The sequence below is a fragment of the Zea mays genome, chromosome 8, assembly GCF_902167145.1.
Source record: "Zea mays cultivar B73 chromosome 8, Zm-B73-REFERENCE-NAM-5.0, whole genome shotgun sequence".
Taxonomy (NCBI): domain Eukaryota; kingdom Viridiplantae; phylum Streptophyta; class Magnoliopsida; order Poales; family Poaceae; genus Zea; species Zea mays.
The window spans coordinates 159,292,746-159,301,795 of record NC_050103.1 but is presented as its reverse complement, the minus strand read 5'-3'; the positions used below and the strand labels follow the sequence as shown (position 1 = coordinate 159,301,795).

General features: G+C 40.7%; 1 long non-coding RNA gene and 1 pseudogene across 1 annotated transcript; both read left to right on the top strand.

Annotated features, from left to right (window-relative positions):
* Positions 1-299: 299 nt before the first annotated feature.
* On the top strand, positions 300-4,208 carry LOC103636235 (uncharacterized). Its single transcript, XR_004852178.1, has 8 exons — positions 300-407; positions 522-1,249; positions 2,530-2,741; positions 3,085-3,317; positions 3,408-3,469; positions 3,558-3,633; positions 3,879-3,989; positions 4,066-4,208. It is a non-coding gene; the product is annotated as an uncharacterized lncRNA (long non-coding RNA).
* An 852-nt stretch (positions 4,209-5,060) lies between these two features.
* On the top strand, positions 5,061-8,461 carry LOC103637429 (phosphatidylinositol 4-kinase beta 1-like; annotated as a pseudogene).
* Positions 8,462-9,050: the final 589 nt, after the last annotated feature.

The window sequence follows — 9,050 nt, the reverse complement described above, 5'->3', positions numbered from 1 at the left end:
TCACCTATTTTGGTTGGAGTTGGGAGTTTTAGATATGAGGAGCAGAGGGTGATCGAGGTGCAAATTAGGATGTGGCAGCAAGGGGTACATGGGGTATAGGACAATGTAGAGCAGATGAAGAACAAGCAGATTGCAACTTTGGGTGACATACTAGCATCAGCACAAGTTGATTCATGCAATACTGATGGTGCATCAACAATAGGCGTGTAGAACTACATATTTTCCATGTCTTCCTTTTCTCGTGTATTGTGTTGTTTGATGTTCAATCGTTGACCATATTTGTTCTTTTGACAGTTGCAAGTAGTTCGCGAGGCAGCTATGCTCAGCACAAGTGAAAGATGAACAAGCACAAGCTCCGGAAGCGACTTTGCCGCTAGACATGAGAGCTCTCTCCTCTCCAGTTTGAGGTCATAACATTGTGTTTAGTTTCTCTGATAGCGTCTTACCATTAGATGTTCTGTTGTTTTGAAAGCACGTCTTCTTGAGAAACCTTACAAATAATATTAATTGATGGATTTCAGGACCCTAACTTTTGGACAATTAGGCCCTTGTCTGATATGATGGTTCGAGCTGCCACACATGATGTCTGCTTCCTTCTCAATATCTATGAGAAAACGATGGAAAAGTTAAGCAAAGTAAAAACCATACTCATAGTTTGCAACTGTACAGATAAATGAAACAGTGAGCCTCCATGACCGCCTTACTTCTGCTAAACCAGTTCTCCAGTCTTGGTGTTTCCAAAGGATCCCATGATCCTCCTCATGCAAACAAACACAGTTCTCAATTGTCTCCACACCACCAGTGAAGTTTGTGAAATGTGCATCAAAATATTTTATGTAGCCCAAGCACCCTCTTATAGAAATCCTTGCATTGTAAAGAAATATAGCTTTTCAATGACCATTTCACCCTTTTTGTATCCACCATTTCTACATTTCACAAGTTCCAGTGAATAGGTGATAGTTGTGATTTTAAGGTGGTTGAAAATGAAGGTAGGAGAAGGGGCACATGAATCTAAATGATGCATACTTAAGTGGCACTTTTGCCTCTATCAGATTTTCTCCATGTTTATTTGATGCTTGCCTTTGTTTCAATGTTTTATATTTGGGTTGTGATTCTTTTAGTGCAAAACTTGCTTTTTTAATCATCTATATTTGGTGGTGATATCTGCAGGATAGGTTTTAGGAGAGGCTAAGAAAGCGTTTAGGACTTGAAGAGGCTACAAAGAACAAAGGTTTTGACCTTGGTAACGGTGAGTTATTTTATTAATGTTTTTATGCCAACAACTTTAGCTTTTGTACACTAGCACTGTTTTCTTAAGGCAAAACAATTGAATTCGGGAGTGGTTTATCCGCATTAGAATGATGATGATAAAAACCAGGAGATAAATATCTTCTAAGATGGGAGTTTTTCTTCTCTCAAAACCAGGAGTTAAAAACCTTTATTTTAACACCCCTGTCCAAATCTGAGAGGATACAAGAATCTAAATCTGACTCCAATTCTTATCTGCCATCCCTAAACCTTAATGGCGTAATGTGAACACAAATTTGATGGGGATGGTCAAGCTCGTTCTGTCATTCACTGGGGCCATTGGCAACCTGACAATTCAATACATTCAGTCGTGAGCAAGTAAAAGTGTGTTGTCGTGCATTTTATGTCATTGTTGTTTGGAGGCCAAAACCATGCTATCAGTTTGGCTTAATTGTGAAATATAGGAAATGGATCAAGCCAAAAGGTTTAGGGATGGCAGTGAAGCAATAAATGGTGAGACTGAATGGCTAACTAGCTCGAGGAGCACCATATCCACATAGGCTCTGAATGGCTAATTAGCTTGAGATGCAACATTTCTGTGCAGGCTCAAGGATTTTTACTCATATCTGACTAAAATCATACTTGTTCCCTTGTTCTACCCAAGATCCATTAACTAATTGCACACCCATATCTATGTCATACTTAGATGGAGAAATATCTTGTGCACATCCATATTTGAGGTGATATCTTGATACCTCAGTACATCAGACTTTGGATGAGGTTTATTTAGAGTAGTACAGGGAGGGGAGGCTTCAAGTGATTGGTTTATAATAGATGCTTCCCAAACTATAATGTATCAGAGGGCATGAGTTTGCTTACCAAGCTGTGATGGGAAAACATGTATTAGTTGAGCACTTGAGCTAAGCACACAAATTGTGACCATATTGTATTATTCAGAGAGATGGGCATGATTTACATAGTGTGCATAGCTAGCACATTCCTTTATCCATGAGGCTGAACATTGTTTTATTTCTATCAATGTCAAGTGCATTGCGACCTCTTATACTGACAGTTTGCATTTTGTTGCACAGTATACATTGGTTGAAAACCTTTTGCATACTATAATTTCTGGTCCATGATGAGCAATAGCTTTCTTTCTAACAATGAGAGATTTTAAGTTATTTTTAGATTTTGATTGACATTTATTAGATTTTGTAACCTTGTTGCTTAAATCCCACTTTGGTCTTTGACTGTAGATCATTCTCTTTTGTGTCATCACAGGAGGAAAGACACAAAATGTTTCAGTACCGACTGTTGAAGGTGTAGCTAGAGGAACTAGCTATGGATGGGTGGATGGAGGTTTGCGGGGTACAAATCTTGGTGCTGGTGTGATTGATCCTACAAACGTACACTCAGATAATCTTTTGCACGTCTGGTCTATGCCCAGCACAGCAAATGTTAGCCAGCAAGAAGCGCCTCGGCCTCTAGAGAAAGTAAGTTGGGTTACATTTTGTTTCCACTGGTTTCTTGCTTCAGCATGTCACTAAAAGTATGTTATACTGTTCAATTGTTTCCCTGATACACGGAGTGTTTTTTTTCTCATTTCTCAAACACTCAAGAGAATTGTGCATCATTCCATTAAGAAAGAAGGGAATACAATGGGGAGTAAAAGAACCTCCCCACAACACACCGACACACACATGTTCTTGTTCTTTTGAATGTGGCATTGCATTTTTCAATTGTGATCAGATTCATTGTGCTTTCAGCCATGATTTGACTTATTACTATCTCATTATGTTACTTACCAAAATGTCCAAACTTTATATTTTCCTTCAGGTCAACCTTTTGGCAGCAAGAAATGAAAGGGAAAGTTTTCAAATTGCTTTACGCCCAAAGGTTTCATGGGCAACTTCAGGTATTGCAGGGTCTGTGCTGATACAATGCACCGATCTCTGCTCCTCCTCAGGAGACAGGTTTGTTTGTTTAAAATTTAAAACATCTTTATTAGGGAAGCTCAGTGGCTATTTCAATAGCTACCTTCAAGGAATGGATGAAACCGGATCAGATAGGTACCAGTGATCTTGCATTTTGTCCTACACCTCATGTTATATTCTATATTTTCTTGTGCCTGAACATTCTGATGTGGTGTTGTGATACAGGTCTTTCAAAGTGCTGCATTTTTTTATTCTCTCACAGTTCGTGAAAATGTTGGATTCCTTTTGTAAGGGAACATGCCTGCCAGAAGGTCATTTTTTCAGTAATTGCTTCTGTTCAGCTTTCATCTCTGATACATCCATCCTTTGCTTTAGATATGAAAATTCAAGCTTACCCGAGGATCGCATTGGTGAATTGGTGAAAGAAACTTTGGCTGCAGTAGGACTAAAGGTAAGTCAAGCTTCCATATTCGTTTAGATAGAGCACTTCTCACCATAAGTTTAGCATTCAATTGTTAAAGTATCTGTGTTTTTTTGTCACAATGAGTACTTTGCATGATGGTAAACTTTTCTGATAAATTGCCAACTGTTATCTACAGATGCTATATAATACTCTAGCTGTTCCAAATTTTAAGTTGATTTGAGTTTTGTAATAGCTTGTGAGAAAGCTCTCTACTTTTTGTCCAATTGATATAGAGGTTGTTCCGACTGAGTACAAATATCTGTCAAAGAAAATATTGCCAACAAATCAGGGTTCTGTCACGGAGTATTTTCTTTCCATTCGCCCAACTGAGAGGGCCTGGCCAGGTAGCTACCCCCTCCCTTCCTTTTCAACCATGCTATCTTCATCTATTCTAAAAGCTGAAGCGTTTTTTTCATGTAGCGGTGTACTTTCTGTATGATCTCTCACCAATTACATTCACCATCAAAGAGGAAAGAAGGAACTTCCTTCATTTTATAACTCGTCTTTGTGCAGTTCTTGGTGGCACATTTGCCATGACAGGTTAGCTTGCACCCAATAGTTTTCTGATCTATCTTTCTGCATTTTGCTTTTTTTTCCTGACTCAGATTCACTGGTAGCGTCAGTTGCAATGCATGCAACGTGGTACTGACAAGCAGGCTTAGAAAATAAATCCATTGTTATAATTAACTGCTTGTTAGCTTGCTATGTACCTAAGGCATATGTTACATCTAGAGACATAGTAAAAACTATCTATCTTGAGACACTTACAATTTGGAACGGAGGGAGAAGTAGACTAATAGCAGGCAGAGTGATCCTACATGCAAACGATGACAAGATGACCACTATATTATACACCTGTTTCATTATTGGAGTAATGCGGTGATACATGTATGGTTCTCTTATTAAAGCTGTAAGACTAAGGATCACCTTTTCCCCCTTCGAACAAGGTGACAAGTCATTATGAGTTTATCACAGTGATTTGCTTGTTTTCTGCACAACACATGTCCATACATATGTTATAGTTGCACTATTTTTACCCCGTTGCAACACACGGATATTTACCTATCTCTACTACTTATTAAGTTAGCAATAGTAGCCTGCCTTTTTGTGTTCTGCCTTCGGTGAATCTGCACCGTCCGTTCGCTTCCGTGAATCCACACCGTTCGCCCGCCCACGCCCGCGATCGTTCCCCCACCTCCCCTTCCCCACCCTGCCGCCGCCCCATCCCCATCCGCACCCCCACCTCCGCGAATTGTGCGACCTCCGCGCGACCCGGCCTGCACCCTGTCGCGCCCTACGACACCGCCTCCTCGCACCCAAGCCCATACTCAAAAAATCAGCCAAACCCCTCGCATCTTCCCTCCCACGGATGCAATCGCGCCGCCGCCCCATCCCTTCCCCCACCCTCATCGGCGATGTGCCTGCTCCAGCGAGCGGCGCTCTACTTTCTGGGTGGCGCTGACGACCGCGAGGCGCTGGCGTACGCGGCGCGGATGCCGGAGACCGGGACCATGTCGCTGACGGTGGTGCGGTTCAAGCTCCGGAACTGGGTTGGGATGGGCGGGCGCGACGAGGCGAGGCGAGGGACGAGGAGCTGCTGCAGGAGTTCTGGAGCAGGCACAGGGACAACGAGCGGGGTGGTGTACGTGGAGAAGACGGTGGAGGACGCGGAGGGCACAGCGTCCGTGGTGCGCGCCATGAGCGAGGAGTTCTGCATCCACGGCGGGGGAGGCGGCGTCGAGGCCTCGTCGCCTTCCATGGCGAAATCGAGTGGGGAATAGGGCGGTTTAGGGTTTATGGGAGAGGAAAGAGGAGGGGTCGAGGGCATGCCTGGCCGCGACGGCATGCCTGCGGTCGCTGCCATGGGCCGCTTGCTACCAGACCTGGTGAACGGTTCGCTGCCACCGAGGAGGGCTATAAGAGCGTGAGATCCATTTATGCGTAGGACCGCATCTTAGCAGGGAGAAGGATAATGAGGAGGAAGAAAGTGATAGAGATGGTTTCTTCCGCAGATTACTCAGGGATAGCAAAGAGGAGGACATGGAACTGACACCAAGCTCAGATGGTTTGTTGAAGCGACTTTTTCGTGATAAGGAGGACAGGCAAGGTGAGGATGATGAGAAGGATTTTTTCGCAGGATGTTCAAGGATAAGAACGAGGAGAGGAGAGATAGTAATCATGCAAGACATGGGAATGAGGAAAGACTGGGCAAGAGTGTGGAAGATGATGACAGAGAAGGTTTCTTCCGCAAAATTTTCAAAGATAAGAATGAGGAGAGGAAAGATGAAGGGCATCAAAAGCCAGATGAGAGAGAAAAGGTTGGTGCGAACATAGAAGATGATAAGAGAGATGGTTTTTTCAGGCAACTCTTTAAGGAGAAAAACGATGAGAAAAAGGAAGGCAGCACACCAAGCAAGAAAGAGGAAGATGATAAAGGCCATAAAAATGCAGATGATGATAATTTCTTTCGCAGGCTTTTCAAGGATAAGAATGAAGAAAAGAAAGGGATTGTTCATGACAGGAATGAAGATGACAAGTGTGAGGAAGGTGATAAAGAAAACTTCTTCCGCAAATTATTTAAGGATAAACTTGAGGAGAGGAGAACTGAGGGACCTGATAAAAATGATGATTATGGTAAGGGAAGTAGTGGTATCGAAGAGGAAGATAATCCAGAGTTTTTGTCATTCCGTAGGTTGTTTAGAGTGCACCCAGAAGATCCTAAGAGTGGGCACATAGAAAGCAGTCAATCTAACAATCTTTCTGAGGGGAGCCTAGGATCAGAAAGCTTTTTTAAGAGGCTATTCCGTGATAGAGACCGCTCACTTGAAGATTCTGAGATTTTTGGGTCAAAAATGGCAAAAGAGGCAAGGATCTGGTCTCATGTTATTTTTCTGCTTGATACGATATCTCGTGTTCATGTTATAGTACTATATTATGCCAGTTTTTATATGTTGTTTTTTACAGTGATTTCTTTTTGCATCTGTCCTCATCATCCTAATTGTGGTGATATGCATTGCAGAAACACCCTGGTACTACAGGAATCAATGAGAAGCAAAGTGGGAAACCACCATTACCAATTAATGCAGTAGCAGAGCTTCGAAAAGGTTCTTACTATGCTTCGTTGGAACTTGTTCAGGCTTTATGTGATACATCTTATGGCCTGGTAGACATATTTCCTATTGAGGATCGTAAGATTGCCCTCCGGGAGGTAGATCAAACACATTACCATGTAACTACATGGCTATTCATTTCACAACCCTTCAGTCATCCTGTGCTAATCATTGCACTCTCTTTGTTCTTTTCACATTTTAACTTGTACCCTGCACTGCAATGATATCTTCTTTTGTGTGGCAGTCTCTTATAGAGATCAATAGCCAGATTGCTTCTGCTGAAAAAAATGGAGATGATTTCTGCTGTCATATTCAGGATAGCTCCTGAACTTTTGTTCTATATATAGTTTTGTTAAGCCTTTTGTTATTTGCATTGCTGGTAGTATTACATTAGCATCTTCCATTGGTAGTTAGAGGATGTACATTTATATTTTTTGCCTTGTCCATTTGTGTCTGAGGTTTGTATTATGGAAAATGTTTTTGATGAACAATCTTTAAAAATCAGTTTCAGTCATCTGCATAGATTACTTGAATAGCTTTTTGATAGAACTTGTTCTGTCATATTTTTCGTTCATCAGTTGCCATCACCATTGTAAGGACTGGAGTTAGTTTCTTTGTTTCTGCTGAACTGAGCACCTAGGTAATTTACAGACTGTGGTGTACTGAATTAAATGCATAAGGCATCAGAGCAATATGCCTAGCCAGTGTTTGTGTTAAAGAAGAGCACTCTCTTCTTGACTTGAAGCTCTGAACCAATGTGTTTTTAAGTTTATTTACATACCATATTACCATAGTTAGAATAACATCATAATATTTTCTTTATTCTTCTATGGCTAGGAGTATGCTTTCCGATGGGAAAGGGCATATATCGAGTGGTTCATATACCTGAAGACGAGTCTGTTCTTCTGAATTCTAGGGAGAAAGCTCCTTACCTTATATGTGTTGAAGTTTTAAAAGCAGAAGCTCCTAGGTATGCTGGTTTTCTGTATGTTCAATGAAAGTTAATGTTGAGTCTTTCATAAACCTGGTCAGGCTTGTTTTTGTACTAATTTTTATTTGTATATATGAGACTAAAGACGCATAGCTCACAACTGGAGTTTCTATTGATTTTTTTTGATAAACAATGAAATGGTGGCCTTTGTCACTTTGTTACTGGAAGGAATCCTCTGATGCACCTGCATCCTGACGTGGTGACATGCGGACCAGCTGGGTGTGGGACCCACCTGCCATTGACCATGTCACGATGTGGAGTTATGTCAGGGGTACCATTTCCCCAAACAGATGTCATTCTGGTAATGACTTTTTTTCTTCTTTCCAGCCACTCTAAAGGATCATCAGATGGGCACAAATTATCAAAAGATGGGATACCATTGGCTAATGGAGATGTGCAACTACCAAAACCACCTCCATGGGCCTATCCTTTGTGGAGCAGACACGAAACACAAAACTATGAAACAGACATAATGTTGAAGTCTACTTCTCAGGTTATTGACCAAGCAATGGCTCAACTCTGGGAGACTAAAGTAAAATTTGTAAATGTTAGTTTCTCTATTGAGAAACTTGGTCGCGCAAAGAGCATTGTACTTTCTGAAACGGGTCGTAGGCTGCGACATGATGCTACGGATTCAAATATGATTGTGTGCAAAGCACGAACATTTTACTATAACAATGAAACCCACATTTGTACATAATTCATCATGGTATTATATGTTGCCGTTGCAACGCACGGGCACTCACCTACCTTATATAATACACTAGGTGAGTGACCGTGCGTCATAGGCCCGAGTTTCTCTTCGATGCCATCTCGGACAGCTCTCATATGTCATCCTCTATCTTATAATTATATAACACATATGTGCATATATAATTTATCGAGATATTATATGTTCCCGTTGCAACGCACGGGCAGTGACCTAGTATATATATATATATATATATATATATATATATATATATATATATATATATATATATATATATATATATATATATATATATATATATATATATATATATATATATATATATATATATATATATATATATATATATATATATATATATATATACTGTCATCATTAGTAGCATGCGAGTTCTTTTTACGAGTTGTTTTCTATTGCTCTTCTTTCTGACTAGATCAAATTTGGAACCTTTAGAGCTAATAGTTAGCCAGCTAATAAATTATTAGCTAGGTGGAGCAGTTAATAAACTAATTGTTAGTTGTGACTTGTGAGTTAGAGCATCTCTAACAACAAACCCTAAAATAGAGTCCTAAAATTTAAAATAGGACCATAT